The sequence below is a fragment of the Protopterus annectens genome, chromosome 10.part0 (genome assembly GCF_019279795.1).
Source record: "Protopterus annectens isolate FY-2018-M chromosome 10.part0, PAN1.0, whole genome shotgun sequence".
Lineage (NCBI taxonomy): Eukaryota > Metazoa > Chordata > Ceratodontiformes > Protopteridae > Protopterus > Protopterus annectens.
The window spans coordinates 1,801,319,818-1,801,344,847 of NC_056744.1; the positions used below are offsets into that span (position 1 = coordinate 1,801,319,818).

At 44.6% G+C, this 25,030-nt stretch overlaps 1 protein-coding gene across 5 annotated transcripts in view; it reads left to right on the plus strand.

The window, feature by feature from the left end:
- Positions 1-25,030, plus strand: part of RNF40 (ring finger protein 40) — a 713,617-nt gene that overhangs the window by 37,120 nt on the left and 651,467 nt on the right. For 3 of the 5 annotated variants that reach the window (XM_044086638.1, XM_044086639.1, XM_044086640.1), the window contains one exon: positions 5,279-5,442. The exons of the other annotated variants lie outside the window; for them this stretch is intronic. The gene's annotated coding sequence lies outside the window, so the exon portion shown is untranslated. The remainder of the gene's footprint in view (positions 1-5,278; positions 5,443-25,030) is intronic. 5 annotated transcript variants of the gene reach the window in all.

Sequence of the window (25,030 nt, forward strand, 5' to 3'; positions counted from 1 at the left end):
AAACAAAACCAGGGAGGGTGGGTGGCAATAACTGAAGAGCAGAATAACTGCCACTTGAGTTAAATATTCCTTCAACACAGTTTAAATTAAATTAAATACTGTATTTTTTTTAAAAAAAGTGCAGATAAAGGTACTTAAATTCTCTTATACGTCCAGTTGAATATAACCAAGTTCTTAGCCGGCCAAAGCTGAGATTTTTAAGCAAAAAATATTTCACAATGCACCACTTAAAAAGGCAAGGCCAGGAAATCAAAGAATGTTGCTACCCCCACACCTGTAATTACTAGCAAATAACACACTAGCTTCAGTTCAAGTTACTGAAGAGCAGAGTAACTGCCACTTGGGTTAAATATTCCTTCAACACAGTTTAAATCAAATTAAATACTGTATTTTTTTTTAAAAAGTGCAGTAACCCTAACCCATCCCTGTTCCACAGGGAGTAGTAACTGTGCCTCTTGATTCTCAGATCAGTAACCCTAACCCATCCCTGTTCTGTGGGGAGTAGTAACTGTGCCTCTTGATTCTCAGATCAGTAACCCTAACCCATCCCTGTTCTGTGGGGGGGGGGTAGTAACTGTGCCTCTTGATTCTCAGATCAGTAACCCTAACCCATCCCTGTTCTGTGGGGAGTAGTAACTGTGCCTCTTGATTCTCAGATCAGTAACCCTAACCCATCCCTGTTCTGTGGGGAGTAGTAACTGTGCCTCTTGATTCTCAGATCAGTAACCCTAACCCATCCCTGTTCTGTGGGGGGGGGGTAGTAACTGTGCCTCTTGATTCTCAGATCAGTAACCCTAACCCATCCCTGTTCTGTGGGGAGTAGTAACTGTGCCTCTTGATTCTCAGATCAGTAACCCTAACCCATTCCTGTTCCACAGGGAGTACTAACTGTGCCTCTTGATTCTCAGATCGGTAACCCTAACCCATCCCTGTTCTGTGGGGAGTAGTAACTGTGCCTCTTGATTCTCAGATCAGTAACCCTAACCCATCCCTGTGAGGAGTAGTAACTGTGCCTCTTGATTCTCAGATCAGTAACCCTAACCCATCCCTGTTCTGTGGGGAGTAGTAACTGTGCCTCTTGATTCTCAGATCAGTAACCCTAACCCATCCCTGTTCTGTGGGGAGTAGTAACTGTGCCTCTTGATTCTCAGATCAGTAACCCTAACCCATCCCTGTTCTGTGGGGAGTAGTAACTGTGCCTCTTGATTCTCAGATCAGTAACCCTAACCCATCCCTGTTCTGTGGGGAGTAGTAACTGTGCCTCTTGATTCTCAGATCAGGTAACCCTAACCCATCCCTGTTCTGTGGGGAGTAGTAACTGTGCCTCTTGATTCTCAGATCAGTAGCCCTAACCCATCCCTGTTCTGTGGGGAGTAGTAACTGTGCCTCTTGATTCTCAGATCAGTAACCCTAACCCATCCCTGTTCTGTGGGGAGTAGTAACTGTGCCTCTTGATTCTCAGATCAGTAACCTTAACCCACCCCTGTTCCACGGGGAGTAGTAACTGTGCCTCTTGATTCTCAGATCTGTAACCCTAACCCATCCCTGTTCCACAGGGAGTAGTTTCTGTGCCTCTTGATTCTCAGATCAGTAAACCTAACCCATCCCTGTTCTGTGGGGAGTAGTAACTGTGCCTCTTGATTCTCGGATCGGTAACCCTAACCCATCCCTGTTCTGTGAGGAGTAGTAACTGTGCCTCTTGATTCTCATCTGGGTGGTCATTTCTCCTGCCATTGCTGTGGTGGCTGATAGCTTTACTCTGACTGTTTCTCCACCAGTGACTGATTTATAAGAGGAATAAAACTGGCATCTGCCCAGGGCCCACAGCTGGAGGAGGGGGTACCATGGCTAGCCAGTAATTTAATTTTAACCCATTCTCTGCTATAGCATGCCCTACAGAACAGGATAAAAATTGGACCAATGTATAGGAAGCTGCCTAACCACAGTACAGCCAGTTGGGCTGGTAGCAGCCAGTAACAGGAAGTAGCAGGAGTCAGGTTGCCTTAAATAAAACCCTGACTACTTGACTTGGATCTTTATGCACTGAAGCAGGAGACTCTGTATCCGCAGTGCCAGTTTTGTGGAAAGCAAATGTGAGACCTATTTTCGGTGCTGAGTTTGTATGGAAAGGATAGGGATACAGGAGATACTTTTTTTACTTTGTCTGTCTGTGTGTCTGCCTTCCTCCCTAAGTCATGCTGGAGCTGTAAACACTAAGTCGCCTCAGAAAATGCCATCATTAGAGTTTCATAATTCTTAATCACTAGATGTCAAGTTTCATATCTTATTAATTTCAGAAAATTTAAATTTTTTTTAGGCGGAGCTTAAGTTCACCGTCTAAGTGATTTGCACAAGACGAGCAGTAGGCAGATGGGGGTGAACGAATCAAGCCCCGTACCCTTCATTGTAAGTAGCAGCTCATTAAGATGAAGATGTTGGAGCCTTAAAGACGAGCAGTAGGCAGATGGGGGTGAACGAATCAAGCCCCGTACCCTTCACTGTAAGAAGCAGCTCATTAACATCTTGGAGCCTTAAAGATGAGCAGTAGGCAGATGGGGGTGAACGAATCAAGCCCCGTACCCTTCACTGTAAGAAGCAGCTCATTAACATCTTGGAGCCTTAAAGATGAGCAGTAGGCAGATGGGGGTGAACGAATCAAGCCCGTACCCTTCACTGTAAGAAGCAGCTCATTAACATCTTGGAGCCTTAAAGACGAGCAGTAGGCAGATGGGGGTGAACGAATCAAGCCCCGTACCCTTCACTGTAAGAAGCAGCTCATTAACATCTTGGAGCCTTAAAGATGAGCAGTAGGCAGATGGGGGTGAACGAATCAAGCCCCGTACCCTTCACTGTAAGAAGCAGCTCATTAACATCTTGGAGCCTTAAAGATGAGCAGTAGGCAGATGGGGGTGAACGAATCAAGCCCCGTACCCTTCACTGTAAGAAGCAGCTCATTAACATCTTGGAGCCTTAAAGACAAGCAGTAGGCAGATGGGGGGGGGGTGAACGAATCAAGCCCCGTACCCTTCACTGTAAGAAGCAGCTCATTAACATCTTGGAGCCTTAAAGATGAGCAGTAGGCAGATGGGGGTGAACGAATCAAGCCCCGTACCCTTCACTGTAAGAAGCAGCACATTAACATCTTGGAGCCTTAAAGACGAGCAGTAGGCAGATGGGGGTGAACGAATCAAGCCCCGTACCCTTCACTGTAAGAAGCAGCTCATTAACATCTTGGAGCCTTAAAGACAAGCAGTAGGCAGATGGGGGGGGGGGGTGAACGAATCAAGCCCCGTACCCTTCACTGTAAGAAGCAGCTCATTAACATCTTGGAGCCTTAAAGATGAGCAGTAGGCAGATGGGGGTGAACGAATCAAGCCCCGTACCCGTCACTGTAAGAAGCAGCTCATTAAGATGTTGGAGCCTTAAAGATGAGCAGTAGGCAGGTGGGGGTGAACGAATCAAGCCCCGCACCCTTCATTGTAAGAAGCAGCTCATTAACATCTTGGAGCCTTAAAGATGAGCAGTAGGCAGATGGGGGTGAACGAATCAAGCCCCGTACCCTTCACTGTAAGAAGCAGCTCATTAACATCTTGGAGCCTTAAAGATGAGCAGTAGGCAGATGGGGGTGAACGAATCAAGCCCCGTACCCTTCACTGTAAGAAGCAGCTCATTAACATCTTGGAGCCTTAAAGACGAGCAGTAGGCAGATGGGGGTGAACGAATCAAGCCCCGTACCCTTCACTGTAAGAAGCAGCTCATTAACATCTTGGAGCCTTAAAGATGAGCAGTAGGCAGATGGGGGTGAACGAATCAAGCCCCGTACCCTTCACTGTAAGAAGCAGCTCATTAACATCTTGGAGCCTTAAAGATGAGCAGTAGGCAGATGGGGGTGAACGAATCAAGCCCCGTACCCTTCACTGTAAGAAGCAGCACATTAACATCTTGGAGCCTTAAAGATGAGCAGTAGGCAGATGGGGGTGAACGAATCAAGCCCCGTACCCTTCACTGTAAGAAGCAGCTCATTAACATCTTGGAGCCTTAAAGATGAGCAGTAGGCAGATGGGGGTGAACGAATCAAGCCCCGTACCCTTCACTGTAAGAAGCAGCTCATTAACATCTTGGAGCCTTAAAGATGAGCAGTAGGCAGATGGGGGTGAACGAATCAAGCCCCGTACCCTTCACTGTAAGAAGCAGCTCATTAACATCTTGGAGCCTTAATTCTTTGTAGCAACTGTCAGACCATCATCAACCACTTCATTTTCTGATGAATCACCGAGGATTATAGTCAGCCAGTAATGTCTGTCCAGTCATTAGAATTTCATAGTTTTATTTAGTTTTTGTGGCTACATATCATAATGCATGGAGTGGTAATTGTGCTCCAGTGTCAGGGAAAAAGATAAACCTATTAAGGGCTTGTTTACTGTGGCACCTAATCGTAACAGAGCTGCACTCTCAAGGTGAATTATTTGACATCTTTATCTTGGAACTTGTAATCCTGGTTGTGATCAGAGACCCAATCATAATCCACTTGAAGTTCTGTTAACTTTTTAAGAGAAGTAGAATTGTGCGGCAGTACATGTTGTCTGATATTAAAGAATTGCCTCTTGTAGTCAAAAGAACAGGGTTTGAACCTTTTTATCTCCATTTGCCTATTGCATGATTTTTAGCAATATGTAATCGATGGTCACATCTGTTTGTGTTTGTATAAATACTTGGTTCCTACATCCCATTGTTCCACTTATAACGTAAGAATTAATGTAGTGGGTTCTTGCTGCTGTTCCTTGTATGAAGGTATGGGGTTTAAATCTTTTCTGTCCCTTTTTTTTTTAGACTGGCAAAGGGTTAAGGCTGTGAGCTGTAGCTCCTGTTGTACAAGGTTTGGTTCTCTCGCCCCTCATTTGCCTGCTGTGTGACTTTGCACACGTCACGTAATCAGACAGTGCTTTTGGGCGATTGGAAGTTTGGGCTAGGCTGTCCAGTGGTACCTTGGACTGCAAGCTTAGTAACTACCTATAACCCGGAGTAGTTATGAAGTAAAGGAAGGAAGGAAATTGAGTGCAGTCAGCAGAAGCCTTATCATATGAGCGCTGTTCTTTTGGTTTGATTCTTAGTTCACTTGTTTTGTTGAATGTTAACAGTGTGTTTACTATTTAGCTGTGAAAAAACTGGACAGTATAAAGTCTACAATGTTTAATGTATTGATAGTTTAAACAGTTTATCTGTGTGAGCATACACGTGTAAAACTGTTGTAACACGGTGCATTTATCTCTTTGTGTAGATGAGTAAGGCTGGAAGCTGTTGGAGCTGCTTCCTGTAGTACAGGGTTTGATTCTACCCAGCCTTTGTTCGTTTCCTGTACGACTCTGAAGTTATTTCACCAGACCGTACTCCTGGGCTGCTTCAGAAAAGTGACACGAGGGTTCAGTGGGCTGGCATGGACTGGTAGCAAATACTTTATATGTTCTGTCTTTTGAATTCATGCACCTTTTACATAGAAGCTAATTGGTTCTTCACTCTATATTACTTGAATATAAATCCCAGCACATCTGTGCTTTTACTTGGTTACATGACACATTTTCCCTAAATGCAAGTTTCAAAGGAAGAGACATTTATTGTTTTTCCCGCTAAATCTGTTTCAATGTTAGTGTTTTGTTTAGAAAATGTCAGTCAGTATTTTTGCTGTAAAATATGAAATAAGAGTTTTAAATGAAATGCAAATCTCTGTGATGCACACTGACATGTTTGAATGTGTGTTATGGTGATTAGGGATAGACAGCCAAGTAATGGGATATTGGTATGGCTTGGACCCCATTTGACCAAGATCTGACTGTTTACTTTGGAGGCATATGCTGTAACAAGAGAGAATTATCAGCCATTCAGGTAGGTCAGACCTCAACTGAGTGATGTCAGTGGGGATGATAGCTATTTTTGATGATAAGGAAGATGTAAGGAGGTCAAAACGAGATGTACGTGTTATGCAAGCATATAAGAACCCCCCTCCCCCCAAAATAGTATGCTACATACTGTAATATTTCTATGTCTTGGTGCTGGTTGAAAAAAAAAACTGATGCTGCATTTATACTGTCTGTTTGTTTGTTTGTGTCTTTCGGCTTTTTCCCGGTTAGGGGTCGCCACAGCGGAGCTCCGGTCCGCTAATGATTGGCAGTTGATTTTTACATACCGGCTTGCCAGGCCTGATGCACAACCTTCAACGAAGTTACGCCCATTCACACATGTCTCCACGCAGAAGACGCTCTAGCTGAGAATCGAACCGGACAGCGTCTTACTGTAAGGCGACAACACTACCGCAGCTTTATTCATTATACTAAAGAATGAAGTTATTCATTAATAGGCCTGGACTGTGCAGTATAGTCTATATATTTTTGCAGTACCTTTTTTGTCTCCAGTAACTAAAAGGGGTTGGTATTTGTCAGGTCATGTAGTCTGCATTATTTCGGATGATCAGAATCCGCTGATAATCATCATCTGTTCACGTATAATTGCATGAGAGTTTTGGAGATTTTCTCCCTAGGTCTTTACTGAAAGTAGGTTCTGCTCATTCAGACTCTCTTGGTCAACAAAAGTTAAGAAAATAAAATAAGTTGCATATTACTTTGATGCAGTCTTCTCTGAAAAATCTGATTGTAAAGGATTTCTGCATTTAGTTCAAAACTGATGTTCTTCGTGTTTCACTGTTGCAGTCATCACATTTGGGTTATCCCTGCCAGGGGTAGCCCTCAGTTGGCCCAAATACTAGAGGCTTAGTATTTCTGCGTTTGTTACTGTCACTTCAGGACTGACGTCAGGTCATAAGTAGTATAAAGTAAGGCAGCCAACGCCATTACATCAGTCTTTCTTGCCAAAGAGCCTGAAGCAGAAGCCGCTCGCACGAGTGCCGGTTAGCCGCTACCTGAGTTTTCGTTTTCCGAATTGAAGCTAAAGTCTTCTAAAGCTAAGTACCTCGTTGGGGATCCTTTTTTCTTGCTCTAACCAATGTCAGAAAATGTTAACAATTGTCTCGCCTGTGGAAAGCAAATACCACACTGAGACTTTCATTCTTACTGCATCACTTGCTTAGGCCCAGACCACGACGTCTCTTGCTGTCGTTTTTGTGCTTTGTTCAACACCAGAACTATACATCATCGGGCCCTTATTGTAGTTAGATATTTTTGCTCTCAGTACTTGAATTCCGATATGGCTTCGGTAAGCCATCTGACAGCAGATCTTCTAAAAAAACATAAGGATAAAGACAGAGACGGACCGCACAGGTCCAATCCTACCAACAATGCTTCCTTTAAGCTAGTCTTCAGTTCTCTGGTCCTCAGTGAGGCACTTTCACAGACCCTGATGCCCGCTTCTGTGGATTCGCAGGCCACTACAGAGACCCTTTCGGAGTCCGGTATGCCTCAAAACTCTTCATTGACTAAGGATCCTGCAGATGTCTCTACCTTGGATGGGTCCGGAGCTGCTGAGCAGGCACCGGCTTCCCAGGAAGTATTTCGCACTACCGTTTCTCGAAACAGACAGACTTCTTTTGCATTTACCGTTCTTTCGAAAACTACTGAGTTTCTAAGGCCCAGGGTACGAACCACACCCAAGAAACCGACGACCCAATCTCAGGCACCTGCTTCCTTGCCTCAGTCTCAAATTCTTAAAATGGCAGAAGACCTTATAATGCTGATCAGGAGAAGCCAAGCTACCCCTTCCAAAATAAAAAGAGATTTGTCCCCAGTAGTTTTATGTGAACAGGAGCCTGATGATTCTGATGCATCTGAATATGAAGACATGCAACCCCTCTCTTCTTATGAGGATTCTGATGCAGAGGAATCCATTCCTTCAGCCTCTCCACCCATGGACTTTTCCTTTGGGGAAACCCTACATACTTTAAGGGAGCATTTCCAATGGGAATGTCAGGACTACCCTCACTCTAAAAGAGACTCAGAATTCTTAGATCTACAACAGCACAGACCCTTGGCCATTCCTCTTGTCCTGGATGTTGTTGGTGATGTTTTCATGGAATCCACTTTGACTACTGACACCCTCCCTCCTGCTCCCAAAAACCTGACAGGTATTACAGAGTCCCTGACTCACACAAATTTCTTTTCAAAAATCCTACTGCTGACCCCTTATTTCTCAAGGGCCTAAAGGAATAAAAGCAACTTCTGCTAAGCATCCCACCCCCTCAGATAGGGATTCCCGAGCATTAGACAGATGGGGTAAAAAAGTATACACCTCTGCTACTCTTGCTTTTAGAGCACTAAATTATCAGTTCCGTATGTTAAAATTTCAGCAACATACCATGGAACTCCTCAAACAAAAAATATCTTTTCCTGCTTGTGCAGAAAATCAAGAGTTAATGCATTCTGCAAGTCAAGTAACGAAGCACACCTTACACTGTGGTTTTGATGCCCTGGAGGCATCTTGCAGGGCAGCAGTCACTGGTTCTGTCCTTAGAAGGTATGCTTGGCTTAAGGAACAGCCCTTGCCAGACCATGTCAAATCCAAATTATTGAATGCACCAAGGCAGAGGAGGTCTTAAAAAAATGGAAGAAAAAGCTAAATCTATGCAGACAGTTAAGGATTTCCTGCAGGTCCAGCCACCCAGTTTCAGTAGGCATTGCCCCTCCAAGCATTGGTCCTTTCTGCATTGGTCCTTTCTGCCCCCTCCAGGTCAGTTGAGCCCAGACCCTGGGGAAGCAGACCCCCCAGACAACAGCCACAGGGAATGCAGAGATCAAAGCAATGGAATTCCTCCACCTCAAAACCAGGGAGTGCTAAGCCACCCCTCATGGTAAGAACTTACAATGACTCTCCACTTCCACCCACTCCCTCTGCCCAACTGCACTTGCCTCTAGGAAGAAAACTCTCCTTCCATGCAAGCACCTGGGCCACCATTACCAACGACCGCTGGGTCCTCAACATAGTGTCCCAGGGATACAGATTTTCTTTCCACACTCTACCAACCCCAAAAGGGTTCCCAGATATTCCCCCAAACCGGTGGGCAGAGGCCAAAAAGCAAGTCCTTTCCCTACTGTCTATGAGGGCAATAGAGCACATTCCTGCAGAACAGATAGGCCAAGGTTTCTACTCCAGGCTCTTCCTGGTACCCAGAAAAGAGGGCACCTGGCACCCCATCCTCTATCTATTCTAAACACCTTATTTATTTATTACATTTGTTGACTGGGAAAGTCCACTGGGCCTATGAAGAGCCCATTTTCAGTGGAGGCCCGGGAAGAAAAGTGCCGCAATATTACAAAGCACCACAATATTGCATACTAGAGACAATAAAATACAAATGAAACAATGTTAATACATAGAAAATTTGCTTACAAAGCAAGTGTAAAAAGCATGCGTGTAACAGAGAAAATGCACATTAACTATAAGCATGTTATTTACAAACAAAAGTCTTAGTCTGTTAGAGAGAAAAGGAACTACATTGAATGAATGTAAAGTGGGAGGTTGATATTGTGGAAGAAAGAGATAGTAGAAGAGGAGCAGTGTGATGATGTGATGGTAGCTGTGGCAAAGTAAATAGATGTCAGTTGTGAGCAGGAAAGAAGGATGCAGAAGTATATGGGTCATGTGTAAGAGTGTAGGCATATAGTAGTGTGGGGCTAGAAGCAAAGCAGTGCAGATATACAAGTACAAAGCAAGAGGAAAGGGAATGAGTTTGACAAAGGAGTACAGATATACAGGTACAAAGCAAGAGGAAAGGGAATGAGTTAGACAAAGGAGTACAGGTATACAGGTACAAAGCAAGAGGAAAGGGAATGAGTTAGACAAAGGAGTACAGATATACAAGTACAAAGCAAGAGGAAAGGGAATGAGTTAGACAAAGGAGTACAGGTATACAGGTACAAAGCAAGAGGAAAGGGAATGAGTTAGACAAAGGAGTACAGGTATACAGGTACAAAGCAAGAGGAAAGGGAATGAGTTAGACAAAGGAGTACAGGTATACAGGTACAAAGCAAGAGGAAAGGGAATGAGTTAAGACAAAGGAGTACAGGTATACAGGTACAAAGCAAGTGGAAAGGGAATGAGTTAGACAAAGGAGTACAGATATACAGGTACAAAGCAGGAGGAAAGGGAATGAGTTAGACAAAGGAGTACAGGTATACAAGTACAAAGCAAGAGGAAAGGGAATGAGTTAGACAAAGGAGTACAGATATACAGGTACAAAGCAAGAGGAAAGGGAATGAGTTGGACAAAGGAGTACAGATATACAAGTACAAAGCAAGAGGAAAGGGAATGAGTTAGACAAAGGAGTACAGATATACAGGTACAAAGCAAGAGGAAAGGGAATGAGTTAGACAAAGGAGTACAGATATACAGGTACAAAGCAAGAGGAAAGGGAATGAGTTAGACAAAGGAGTACTGATATACAGGTACAAAGCAAGAGGAAAGGGAATGAGTTAGACAAAGGAGTACAGATATACAGGTACAAAGCAAGAGGAAAGGGAATGAGTTAGACAAAGGAGTACAGATATACAAGTACAAAGCAAGAGGAAAGGGAATGAGTTAGACAAAGGAGTACAGATATACAGGTACAAAGCAAGAGGAAAGGGAATGAGTTAGACAAAGGAGTACAGATATACAGGTACAAAGCAAGAGGAAAGGGAATGAGTTAGACAAAGGAGTACAGATATACAGGTACAAAGCAAGAGGAAAGGGAATGAGTTAGACAAAGGAGTACAGATATACAGGTACAAAGCAAGAGGAAAGGGAATGAGTTAGACAAAGGAGTACAGATATACAGGTACAAAGCAAGAGGAAAGGGAATGAGTTAGACAAAGGAGTACAGATATACAGGTACAAAGCAAGAGGAAAGGGAATGAGTTAGACAAAGGAGTACAGATATACAGGTACAAAGCAAGAGGAAAGGGAATGAGTTAGACAAAGGAGTACAGATATACAGGTACAAAGCAAGAGGAAAGGGAATGAGTTGGACAAAGGAGTACAGATATACAGGTACAAAGCAAGAGGAAAGGGAATGAGTTAGACAAAGGAGTACAGATATACAGGTACAAAGCAAGAGGAAAGGGAATGAGTTGGACAAAGGAGTACAGATATACAGGTACAAAGCAAGAGGAAAGGGAATGAGTTAAAAGTATGAAATAGGTGGGAGAGAGAAACAGGAAGGTAACAGACAAGAGTTGAAGAGAATATTAAAAAGGTTGATAGTGATAGGGACCTAGAGTGAGATATCAGGTGTTTAGGGTGCGGGTGCAGGAACATATCCAGTGAGAGAGGAGATGTACTTTTAAGGACTTTTTGAAGAAGGCAGGATTGCTGATAATTCTGAGAGGGGGAGGAAGAGCGTTCCATAGCTTGGAGACAGCATAAGAATGTAGCATTTTACCAGCTGAGCGTTTGGGTTTCTCTATAGACAGCAACATTTTGTTTTCTGACCTGAGGTGGTGAGTGGGATAATATGTGGTCAGTATGGATGACAGGGAAGGGCAGCTTTCTGGTTGGAAGATTAACTTGTGGGCTGTGATTAATTGTAGGTAATTAAGGTGGTGGGGAGATTCTAGCCAATTGAGTTGATGCAGTGAGGAGCAGTGGTGTGTAGAGTATTTTGAGTTTGTGGCAAATTTGGCGATGTTATTGTAGCAAGAGTCAAGCCTACTTTTTAGGGAGGATTGTAGGTTGTTGAAGATGGGGGCACCATACAGCAGAGTAGGGAGAAGAAATGAAGAGGCTAGGGCCTTTGGTGGACAGGCTGAGGAAGTAGTTGTGCCTTTATAGGACACCCAGCTTTTGATGTGACTTCTTGATGTTACTGTGGATATGAAGGTCAAAAGTTAAATTGTCATCGATAATGACTCCTAGCAATCTTGTACTAGAAACAACGTTTAAGACAGTGTTGTTTTGGGAAGTGACAGTAAATCTAGGTTTATCATACGGATAGTTTTTGAGGGGATAAATAATAGGATTTTAGTTTTATTGGGGTTAAGGGCTAGGTGATTCTTGGACATCCAGACTTCAGTAGAGTTGAATGCTTCTTGGGTCAGATGCTGTAATTTGGTTAAAGATTTAGAGGAGCAGATTATTGCTGAGTCATCAGCATGTTGGATGATGGAACTATGTGTTAGTTTGATGGAAGTTGTTGATTAATATGCTGAAAAGGAGGGGACCCAATATAGAACCCTGGGGAACACCTGTATTTGTAGGGATGAAAGGGGAGGAGGAGTGTTGTCATTTGGTGGATTGCTGTCTGTTTTTGAGGTAGTTTGTAAACCATTGAAGGATGGGTTGGGGGGATAATCCTAGGTTAGAGAGTTTGGCAATTAGAGAATGTGAAATGGTGTTGAATGCCTTAGAAAGATCGATAAAAAGCTGAGACTAAGGAGCCAGCATCACGAGCTTTATTAACCGTATGTATAAAGGAAATAAGGGCAGTTTTGGTGCTATGGCTGGGCCTGAATCCGTGTTGAGTGGAAGAAAGTAATTTGGTGTTTTACTAAGTGATTTAGGAGCTGAGTGTGGATACATTTCTCAAGTATTTTAGAGATGGGGGAGAGGGTGGCTATAGGACGGAAGTTTGTAATGTCTGAGGTATTGCCGGCTTTGTGCAGGGGGATGACAAATGCTTTCTTCCAGATGTCTGGAATGCAGGATTCTTGAATTGACCTATCGAGGAGGATGCTGACAGGGTAGGTGATGGAAGGGGCTGCTAATTGTAGGCATTCTGAAGGTAAATTATCAGGGGCTTTTGTACAAGGTTTTAGTTTCAGGAGATTTTTATGAATGATGGCTGTAGGAATGGGTGATAGAAGTAGAGTAAGGGGGTTGAAGGGTTGTGAGATGGTGGGGGGTAATGTAGTGTCTGGCTTGAAGGGTGGGAAGGTGGTTGCAAGTTTGGTGATGGTGTCAACATATGTATTGAAGAGTATAGCTAGCTCGGAGGGGGGTTTATCTGTGTTTGGGCATGGAGTGTTATTAGTGCCTGGGTGGAGTAGAGAGTTAATGGTTCCCCAGATTTTTTGGGGATTTTGTTTATTCTGGTCTTGCATGGATAGGAAGTATTGTTTTTTTGTTTTTGGCAACTAAACGTTTAGTTTGATTTCAAAGTTGTTTGTAATTGAGGTTGGAGGGTGTTTTGTCTTTTTGCCAGGTTTTCCAAGCACTGTTCCTAGTGGACATGAGTTGCTTTGTGGCTTTTGACAGCCAGCAGGCATGTTTAGATTTGACTCTCTTTAGTCTGAAGGGGGGCAAGACTGTTTAGGGTGTGTAGAATTAAAGAATTCTACAGCTTCATTGGTGAACCTGCACCTTCCTGGTGATACCAAAATTCAAAATGCTCACCCTCCAGCAGCTACTACCTATGCTGTCCTAGAATGCTTGGTTAGCCACCCTAGACCTAAAAGAGGCCTACCTCCACATCCCAGTTAGGGAATCATGCAGGAAATATGTACATTTCAGAGCAGGATCTGTGCACTTTCAGTTCTCTGCGCTTCCCTTTGGCTTATCTACTGCTCCCAGAGTTTTCTCAAAATGTCTGGCTCCCATGATTGCTTTTTGCCGGCAAAGAAATATTCAAATTTGTCCATACTTAGGCGACTGCCTAATTCAGGCAGACAGTCAGGAAAAGCTGTTCAAGCACCTAGCCTTTGTAAACACCCTACTGACCTCCTTAGGGTACACTGTCAATGAAAAGAAATCCAAACTAGTACCCACCCAAAAGATTATATTCCTGGGAGCAAGCCTGGACTTGGCATCCCAGATGGCATTCCTTACACCAGAAAAGCAAACTTACCTGACAGCCTATTCCTCTCAACTAGCCACCACACCCCAGTTATCCGCAAGTAACATCCTGCAAGCTCTGGGGTTCATGGCATCTTGCATTCTACTCATTCCATATGCCAGACTGTATATGAGGAAACTTCAGTGGTACTTAAAAAGCCTTTGGTGTCACCACTGTCAAGACCTGGAAACTCTTATACCAATAATACCATGCCTAAGGAAAGATTTTCTGTGGTGAGCAGCAGCATGCTCCCACAACAAGGAACTACACTTCTCACCACCCCATGCCGCCCAGACCCACACCACAGGTGCATCAGACTATGCCTGAGGTGCACACCTGGATGGCAGGTGCATACAGGGCCAATGGAGCCCACATCAAATACATCTGCACATCAACCAAAAAGAGATGTTAGCTGTCCAGCACGCATTGACAGCTTTCGGGTCCCTTCTCTCCCCAGGGGTTCTACTGATTAAATGTGATGTGGTATATCAACAAGCAGGGAGGGACTCGCTCCTACCCTCTATGCAGGCAAGCCATGACCCTTTGAAACACAGCCTCAGCCGTGCAACTACACCACACCTGTTAGCACAATTCCTGCCAGGCTCTCTCAACTCTCTGGCAGACAACTTAAGCAGAAATCTTCTGGACCTACACGAGTGGCAGCTAGACCTAAGAACCTTCACCCTAATAACTCAGAAATGGGGCACCCCGAAGGTCGACCTCTTTGCTTCCCACTCCCATCAGCTCAGCATGTTCTGCACCAGGGAGCCTCACTGCAGGGCCTGGAAAGTGGATGCCCTATCCTTCCAGTGGGTCAACCTCTCGGTCTGTGCTTTTCCCCCACTACCTCTCATTACCAGGGTACTGCTCAAAATAAGGGAGGAAAAACCAAGGACATTTTAATTGCTTCAGAAACCACTGCCACCATGGCATCTCCATCAGATTCCAACCCTCTTAACCCAGAGGAAAAGAGAATTCATGCATCCCCAGTTGCAGATGCTCAATTTGGCATCCTGGCCTATTCCCTGACCACTGAACAAGCTGCCAATCTCAGTAAACAGGTTCTAGATGTTATACGTGAAGCCAGACACCCTAGCATGAGAAAGTCTTTATGCTGACAAATGGAAAAGGTTCTGCACCTGGATCCAGGCTAAGGGAGCCGATACAGCACAGCCCTCCCTACCTCTCATCCTGGATTATGTAGCTGACCTGCTGCACAGTGGTCTCTCCTTTTCCTCTATTAAAATTCGTGCCTCTGCTATCTCTGCTAATTTCAACACTGAGCAACCATTTTTCTCACACCCTGTCATCAAACAGTTCTTAAGAGGAGCTAACAACTTGAAGCCAGCCAGGAGAGCACCTGCACAACAGCTTCAGCAGAGTTAAAGTTTCTCTCCTGGAAGACAGCCTTGCTTCTGGCCATCACTTCAGCCAGAAGAGTATCTGCGCTACAAGCACTCATGGCTGTAGATTTTCATCATCTTCCGTACTGACGGGGTGTCCCTCAGGGCTAACCCATCCTTCATGCCAAAAGTGGTGTCCAGCGTGGCTCTCAACCAGTCCATTCATTTGGCCACTTTTTTCTCTAGCTCACAACACAAGGGAGAGAGGATACTTTACTCTCTATATGTGCACAGACAGCTCATATTCTATCTAGACAGGACTAAATCATTCAGAAAGACTGATAAATTGTTAGTCAGCTTTGCTGCAGGAGCAGAGGGCAAATCATATCCAAAAAAAACATTTCCAAATGGATAGCACACTGCATCTATTTCTGCTACAAGCAACATGGGAAACCTCCCCCAAGGGGGTCAGGACTTACTGTACCAGAGCAGCCTCCACCGCTGCAGCTTTCCTCAGAGGAGTCCCCACTAGGGATATCCTGGAGGCTGCAACATGGACGTCTGTTCACACCTTCACCAAGCATTACCACCTGTCTATCTTCTCCAAATCTAGGGCAGACTTTGCCACTGCAGTCTTGCAGGGCATTCTAGCCAGCCCCTAGTCTTCTTGACTGCCTCTACCCTTTTCCTCAGCTTTGGGAATCTACCCAAATATGATGACGGCAACAGTGAAACACAAAGAACATAGTACAGTTGCATACACTTACCATAAATGTTGATGTTCAAGTGTATTCACTGTTGCAGTCCTGGTTTCCCTCCATCCCCCTTTCTTTCTCTCTCTCTCTCTCTCTCTCTCTTGCCTTACAAGGAACGTTTTGGTATTTACTTTCTACTGGTGAGGTTCTTCCACCATATACAGGCTCCCACTTGGGGGCTCCTGACAGGACAAGAAAAAATGATGTAATGGCATTGGCTGCCTTGCCTTATACTACTGATGACCTGACGTCAGTCCTCAGGCGACAGCAACTGGTGCAGAAATACTAAGCCTCTGGTATTTGTGCCAGACGAAGGCTACCTTGGCAGGGATAACCCAAATGTGATGAGTGCAACAGTGAATACACTCGAACATCTACATTTGTGGTAAGTTTACACAACTGTACTTAACTCTGTCTGGCAGTGAGTGGTGAGGAGTAAAGCTCTGACTTTTTGAGGAATTGCTACGTATGTCAGGGGTACAGGGTTTGAATCTTCCCATCTTCATTTACCTGTTGTGTGACCTTGAGCAAGTCATTTAAGCAGATTGTGCTTTGGGGCAATTGGGAATTTGGGCTAATCTTTTTAATGGTCTTTTGGGACTCTGTATACCTAGTAACTAACTATAAAATTGTAGATTTTTTTTGCCAGCCATTCCCTGCTGCATAGCTGGTTTAGAAATGTCATGATGTGATCATCACATCGATTTTTGATGAAACCTAGACTATTTTTTTTTCTTTAAGCGCAGCTGGCACTACATTTTGTACATGAGTACAGATGTCAGTGGATTATAATGATAGTAGTTTGAATGTTGTACATGAGTACAGATGTCAGTGGATTATAATGATAGTAGTTTGAATGTTGTACATGAGTACAGATGTCAGTGGATTATAATGATAGTAGTTTGAATGTTGTACATGAGTACAGATGTCAGTGGATTATAATGATAGTAGTTTAGCCTTTTATGTTTGCAATGTTCTTTAATGGGTTATTTTTGCCATTATTTATAGATACACTTTGTTCATTGCTTACTGGAAAAAAAATGTTAAAAAGTACAAATTTAATACACATGTTAACAAATGTATTAAAAAAGAAGCATGATTTTAAACCAGTCAGGAAAGTAAAACCAAACAAGCATGTTTATTTATGCATGGACCTATGACTGTGTGTGTGTGGGGGCTGATAGTTTGGAAAGAGCCCTGGTCCAAGGTACACTTAATCCAGCACTGATCTCCAAAGGGCCTCATTGCCATTTTCCTTTACCACTGATCTCCAAAGGGCCTCATTGCCATTTTCCTTTACCACTGATCTCCAAAGGGCCTCATTGCCATTTTCCTTTACCACTGATCTCCAAAGGGCCTCATTGCCATTTTCCTTTACCACTGATCTCCAAAGGGCCTCATTGCCATTTTCCTTTACCACTGATCTCCAAAGGGCCTCATTGCCATTTTCCATTACCACTGATCTCCAAAGGGCCTCATTGCCATTTTCCTTTATCACTGATCTCCAAAGGGCCTCATTGCCATTTTCCTTTACCACTGATCTCCAAAGGGCCTCATTGCCATTTTCCTTTACCACTGATCTCCAAAGGGCCTCATTGCCATTTTCCTTTACCACTGAGCTCCAAAGGGCCTCATTGCCATTTTCCTTTATTCTTGCTACTTTTTCTGGACATACAGGCTACTTGCCTTTGCCCAGTTGTAGTCTTATCTGCAGAAGTTAGTGACCAAATCAATTATTGTTCTGTTTGGAGTGGAGCAGGTTATCCCCTTGTGTTCTGTAGGTTTCCTATACAAGAAGTCTCCCTCCCTGCTTATTTCAGGATAGTTATTTTTAAGTATGTATGTTCATTTGTTTCATTCAGTGCTCCAGATCATGCCCTGCCCTTAATTTTAGACTAGTCTTTTATTTGGTTTTCTCAAGAGTTAGCTTCAGGGTGGTATTTTATGAGAAGAGCAATGGAGGCATTTGCATTTCCTGATGCAATGAGAGGACATATGAAGGATCAGAGGAAATAATTAAAGTGGAAAGGCTTATTTTCGATAAGTTGTATTTCAACAGAGGAACCACGCAGGGGTGTCTTCTAATCCCCCCCCCCATTTATTATTGTCTTTATATTTAGAATCATTAGCAAGTAAACTAAGAGACTCAGAAATTCAAGGATATAATCGATGTGGTAATTAAGAAAAATTGGCTTTATTTGCAGATGTTAATTTATGGCTTCTTAGGAGGTTACTAGGCTAACAGCCCCTTATATTTGATCAGTCCGGAAAAGGGCATCACTCTGTTGAGGAACATTTTACAACAGTTTCTGGTCTCTTCTGGATATAAAATTAATGAAGATAGCAGAATAATAGCCATAAATTATGTACCTACACTTGAATTAGTTCAGCAATACCTATATTTAACGATGAAGTATTTTGAAGTATGGCTTAAAAATGCTTCTGTTATGGCGGCTAGGAATATGCGGGAAGGGACTAAGCAAAATATAGTACAAAAACTGAGAAACTCAAACCTCTAGTTTATGGATATGGATAGTAAGTTGCAAGCAATGAAAATGTTTTTAGCCCCTTTAGTTTCTGTATATGGGAAAGGCATATTTTTATCAGCCAGAGAAGTTGGATAGTAATTAATGAAGAGCTGAAGGAATTTATCCGGGAGGGAAGTGGGCATGAGTTAAGTGGAATAAGCTGATCCTTTCAGTAGAACAAGTTGGTTTAGGATTATCTGATTTTAATGGATATTTTAGAGCTACACACTTAAGACTTGCATACATAACACAAGCAGAAGGCAGTAATTCAAAGTGAAAAGGGGTAATGAAGCAGGGGTGGGGTTCAAGAAATACTAGGATTTTGGTTGTAGTTCCTTAGGGAGGAGAATAACCATATAGGATATTATATTCATAAAGTAGCAGAAGGCATTCTGGAAACTAATCTAACACATGAATGGAGAAAGGAGATTTTTTCCAGTAGGGATGACTGGAAGTAGGGTTACATAAAATAAGCAAGAGGGACTGAAATTTACTGGAGAAAATTGCCAAAGAAATGAAGGTATTATGAGCAAATATGTAGAGAGGAAAAGGTAATACAGTGGGATGAGGCCAAGAAAAAAATTTGGACTGCAGGTAGAGACTGCCTTTGTTGCTACTCTGTGTCCATCCCTGGTAGGAAAGAGAAAAGGGTGGAGAATCCTAGGTGAAAGACCTGCTCTGGTAGGTTTTAGTCATGTTTAGAACAGAAGCTTCTGTTAGAAAAGGGATACTTTAATAGCCCATATAAAATATTGCATGATAACTATAGGAATCAATCAGAGAATGATAGAAAAGATTCGAAAGAGAAGGTTAAAGCAATTTACATTGAAACAATGGAATGACGTATGGCTCCCAGGTATGCATCTATGTCCAGAAGGGTTATAATTTTCATTGGAAGTGTTTATGTAGGTGTTTTTATACCTTGTGCAGACTTCAAAACATTTTCCGTGGGTCGATAGCAAATGTATGTGAGATGGGGAAGAAAGATGTAACTGGAAATGTTTTTTGAGAATATAATGAGTTGACCAATTTTAAAAATTCTTTACTGAATATTTGTCAGACGTATTAGGAAAGCAAATGACTGTAACCAAGGAAATGATTCTTTTGAGATGGGGCACAGGATCTGAATCACCTAGACATAGGAAGGCCTTACTAGGTTTAATTTTGTTGGCTGCCAAAAAAAGCAATTGCTAGAAAATGGAAATCAGAATCTAAATCAACAATGACTGCAGAATATTGTAAAGGAGATGAGAATTCGAAGACTGATATTAGAAAAAGGAAAGGAGCAAATTATGTAGAAATGGAATTTGTGAGGGAACTTCCAAGGTGTCTGCACATTGAGTAACAGCGTAACTCTAGCTCTCCCATTATGAAAACAGAAATTCAACAGAGAAGGCCAGTAGAACGTTTTGTGTTTATGGGTAAAATCTGATGTTATCTAGTCATCATTCCTCACGTTAGGATCTTGGATCTGATATCTTATCCGAGCCGACATACTTGGAACACAGCTTTGCTCAAGCTCCTCCCCTCCCATAATGCTCTGCTGGCCTACACTCTCTCAGATCTCGTTTGCCGCTCAGTCAGACACAGATTGCTCAGTTCCTGTTAGTGTAAATGCATTTAGCGCAGAATTTTGAAATTTCTTATTTTTGAGTTTGTAGTGTTAATGGGTAGTTATCCTCTTATCTATCCCATCCTGGTAGAGTCTTAACCTTGTTAAGTCCCTTTTCCTTGGGGTTTTGTTTTCAGCCTAGTGTTTGTAGTGTGTACGTTTTCTTTCATAAGTGTGTGAGAGAGTTCTGGACGGATTTTAGGCTTCTGAACTTTGGCTTGTTTGCAGATTTCAGTTTTGCTTGTGGTTAGGCTATGTCTGAAAAACCATTAGGTTTTAAAAAGTGCTCCTCTTGTGGGCAGAAAATGCCTATTTACGACTCACGCGTGGAGTGTCTTTACTGCCTGGGCGGCGACCACCTCGAGGTAGAATGCGGCATTTGTGATGCATTCAACTTGAGGGCTTTGGTTGACTGTTAAAATAAGTTGTTAATCAAGGGTTTGGTCAAAGGAGGGCCCTTCGTCACTGCTTCCCCGGCCAAGCCTGTCCCTCCTGTGACTAAAAAGAAAGTTTCTGTCGAGGAGGCCTCGACCAAGCGTCCCAGGCTTGTCGGATCCTAGGTCCTCTGATACGGCTCCAGCAGGTTCGAATCCGAGATCTTCGGGTCCTAGGTCATCCAGGGAGTACACTCCTGGATCCAAGGGCTCGGACCCTAAGCTCTCGGATCCGGTGACTTTGATGTCTTCCCCCGGATCCAGGGACCTCGGCCCCAGACCTTCGGATCTGAGGGGAGGCACCATACCTTCGGATCTGACCCTTTTGGATTCGAGGGATTCGAGGATTATTTCTTCGGATCCTTTGTTAAGCTTGGTTCTGATTCAGTCTGATCAGAGAGTCATGCCGGAGCCTATAGTAGTGGAGGATCTTCCACTGGATCCTTTGCCCCCTAAGCAACTGTCTTCTCAAGCTAGATCTCGTTCCAGGGAGCACAAGGGAAGACACTGGAGCTCCAGGCGCAACTCTCCTAGTAGGTCCTCCATCTCCTCCCGATCTAATAGGAGTGTTCTCCCTATGGATATGGACAGGATGATGTGAGCCTTCCTGAAAGCTCAGATGGATTTGGGGCTTCTGGCTTCCTCAACCCTTAGGTCAGGGATCCAATCTTCCACCCCCCCTTCGATTGCTGCTCACCCAACCAGTGGCTTGGATTCTCGGGGACTGTTGAGTGTGGTGGAGGCTAGGGATGTTTTTGGACCAGTTTGGGCCCTTCCCTGATGGGATCAATGGCTGGCACTGTTTCTGTTACCCCGGGACAGTCCATCTGGCTGGCCCTGTCGAACCAAAGTCCATGGGATTGGATTCTGACTTGGGTTTTTCAGACCAGTCTCTTCCCCTTGGTGCCTCGGCCTTTGATGGTTCTGGTCTGGTGCTGACCGGTGGAGTGGCGGGACTGGGGGGGGGTCCACCCTTTCTTCCAACAGGGTTTTGTTGTTGGGAGAGGGGGATGGAACCTCTTCTAGTCCTTCCACCTTCCGGGCTGCTAAAAGACCCTTCTTTGCTATCAGAGCTGCCTCTCCCATGCACGGGTCTGCTACCCATCCCCAGTTTCTGAGCAGCTTGTCTCATCCTGCTCCTGGTCAGCCCATCTGATTTAGTCTCCAGTGGGGATACCCCCCACAATGGTCCCTTCCTCTTCGGAGTCTTCCCTGCCATCCCTAGCGGAGGAAGTTCCCAGGAATTGGACTTGTAAGAGGAGACATCTCTACTCCCCTATGGAGTCTCTTACTGAGGACATGGATGCTGATGAGGGGGACTGGTCCCCAAGATCTCCACCAGAGGACGTCTCCTTTGGAGGCATACTCAAGATCCTAAAGGCCAAAGGCGGTTGGTCTACCCAAACCCCGTCTTCAAAGGAATCCGTTTTCCTGGAGGCTTTCGGTATGGGACCATGTACCTCCTGGGTGTCCCCCCCCCCCCCTGCTGATCCTCTCATTGATCTTGTGGCCAGCAGGGCCTGGAAGGAGCCAGATACTGTGGAGCCAGTGCCCAAGAAAGCAGACAAATTTTTGAGCCCCCCCCCCCCCCCCCAGACAGAACCTTTTGGTCCAAAGCGGTCCTGGTGATGCTATTGTGGTAACCACTGCCAACAAAAAAGAATTGGCAGAGCAGAGTTCTTCTGTTCATCTGCCCAATTGTGAGTTGAGGGGTATGGACAGATTTGGAAAGTGGGTGTTCGCTTTTGCTGCTTTCAGTCTGTGAGCTCTAAATTACCTGGCACATTTTATCCGTCTCCAGAGGGATTTGGTAAAAGAACTGTCTTCATCCCTCTCTGGGTCCATGTCTGAGGAGGAATTTAAGGCTATTTCTCCAAAGTTGTCAACCCTTCATTCTGTGGTGAATTTGTCCATGAGACTCCTTTCCAATGCTGTGGAAGGATCCTCACGGGCTGCGGGCTCAGTTATCGCTATTGGGCGTCATGCCTGACTCCGCTTGAGCTGGTTTGCAGAGGCCTTCACGACATCATTTGTTAATGTCCCCTTTGATGGTTCCACTCTTTTGGTCCCACTGTGAAAGACGCTTTGACCCACAGTGAACAGGAAGGGAAGAACTTGACTGTTGGGATGAGGTTTTTTGCCCCTCATAGGTTCTTTTCCAAGACCCATAAGGGGAGTAAGAAAATGTGGTTCAGGAAGGCACAGTCTCCCTTTCAGGATGTTCAGGAGGATTCCTCTTCCAAGGGACGGGGAAGAGATTTTAATGGTAGGTGTCGCCTGAGGGGCAGAGGAGGCCCACAAAACCAAGGTTCCAGGGAGCCCTTCTCTGAGAAACTTTTACAATGTCCCTGAGGCGTTGCCCGACTGTCCTTCCCTGAAAGCAATCGGGGGTCGATGATTGCTGCACCCCTTAGCCTGGGCAAGTATCACAAATGATCTGTGGGTGCTAGCAGTTGTATCCAGGGGTTATTACATTCCCTTTTTGGAAACTCCCCCAAAATGCAGTCCTCTTCCGGACGTGCCACCCAATCAGGAAGAGGCAGCCCGAAAGGAGGTCATAAGCCTTCTTCAAAAACGAGCAGTCCAACAGGTCCCCGCAGGACAGAGAGGATCTGGAACTTATTCACTCTTCTTTTTGATTCCAAAGAAAACGGGACCTACGTCCTATATTGGATGAGTGAACCAGTTCGTGCGGAAGTTGAAGTTTCAGATGGTCACTGTACAGTTGATTGTGCCTCTATTGCACAGCAACGACTGGATGTGCTCAGTAGACCTCCAGAATGCATACTACGGTCCAGGAGGTTTCTCCACTTTCACTTAGGAGTCGATCATTTCCAGTTCCGGGCCCTGCCCTTTGGTCTCACCTCAGCTTCCCAGGTGTTCACCAAATGTATGGTGGTGGTAGCAGCTTACCTCCGACTGTAGGGAATCCAAGTTTTTCCCTATTTGGACGATTGGCTCCTGACAGCCCCCACAAGGCATTGACTACTGGACAATATTCACTACATTCTGTCTCTGTTCCATCACCTGGGGATCACCATGGACATTGCGAAATCCTCCCTGACTCCAACACAAAAATTGGAATTCATAGGCACTTTGTTGGACACCACCTCTCAGCTTGCAGCCTTACCTCCTCAAAGGGTGTCTCTTATTCACGACCAGGTTCAGATCTTGCTGGAACTAACCTGGTCTCCAGTTTCACTTTTTCTCAGGGCTCTAGGATCTATGGCTGCAGCCATTTATTTGGTTCTGATGGCTCGGTACCACATGAGGGTCATTCAGTGGACCCTTACAGTTCAGTGGTCAGGGTGGCAGCATCCTCTGTCTTTTCCTATTCGGCTCACATCGGTGTGTCACAAACATCTTTCATGGTGGATTCGATCTCCTAACAGGCAGACTTTTCGTTCCTCCAACTCCTGTGGCGGCAGTCACTTCGGACGCTTCCCTCCTGGGGTGGGCGTGGGGAGCATTTCCAGGGAGAGATGGTCCAAGGAACCTGGCCGCCCTCGGAGACCAAATTGCACATCAACGTTCTGGAGATGAGAGCAGTCCTTTTATCGTTGCAAACCTTTCAGGACTGCCTTCCTCATGGGACGATTGCGGTTTTGTCAGACAACATGGCTGTTGTGTGGTATATAAATAAGGGGCCACACGTTCTTATCTGCTGTGTCGCGAGGCCATGATGGTCTGGGAGTGGGCGATGGCCATGGGGCACTTTCTCACTGCAATGCGCATTCCCGGAACATCCAACGTGTTGGGGACAAACTGAGCAGGGCTATATTGACTCTTCACGAGTGGTCCCTGAATGCAGTGGTGGCTCAACAGATCTTCTGTCGGTGGGGGTTTCCGAGCTGCGATCTGTTTGCATCTCCTCTCAACCGCAAATGCAGCAACTTCTTTGCATTGATCCCCCCAGAGGGGGAATCCCCCAGGTACACTCTCTCCCACGATTGGCCTCTGGGTCTCCTGTACGTCTTTCCTCCGTTGCCCCTAATCCCCAGAGTACTTCAGAAATTCAGACGCTTCAAGAGTCAAATGATCCTCATTGCCCCCTTTTGGCCTTGGCAGGTATGGTTCCCCCCTCTACAGTCTCATTTGAGGCATCCACCCTGGGTGCTCGATCCAATTCCATATTTGCTATCTCATCTTTGTCTTCTACCGCTCTCGAATCTTCAGACCCTACGTCTGACAGCGTGGTATGTCCACTTCCAGTGATTTTGGGTAAGTTGAGGCTAGCTTCATCCGTGAAGGAGATTATTCTTGTTCTTTCCAGAGGTCTTCTATCAGAAAATTTTATTCCAGTAAATGGAAGAGGTTTGCGGTTTGGGCGAAGAATAAGAATTTAGACACCTTCTCCGCCTCTATTCCCGAAATACTTTTCTTGACCTCTCTCTTTAAAGAAGAAGCTAGTTTTTCCACTGTTAAGGTACAGTTGGCAGCCATTTCAAATTTTCCCCTTGATGGTGATTCGACTTTTTCTGCACGCCTCTGTAAGGCCTTTTTAAAAGGGATTTTTCTATTAAGGCCTCCTATTAAACGTCCTCCTCCTCCATGGGATTTGACTTTGGTGCTTCAGGCTTTTAACAAAACCTCCTTTTGAACCAGCGGCTT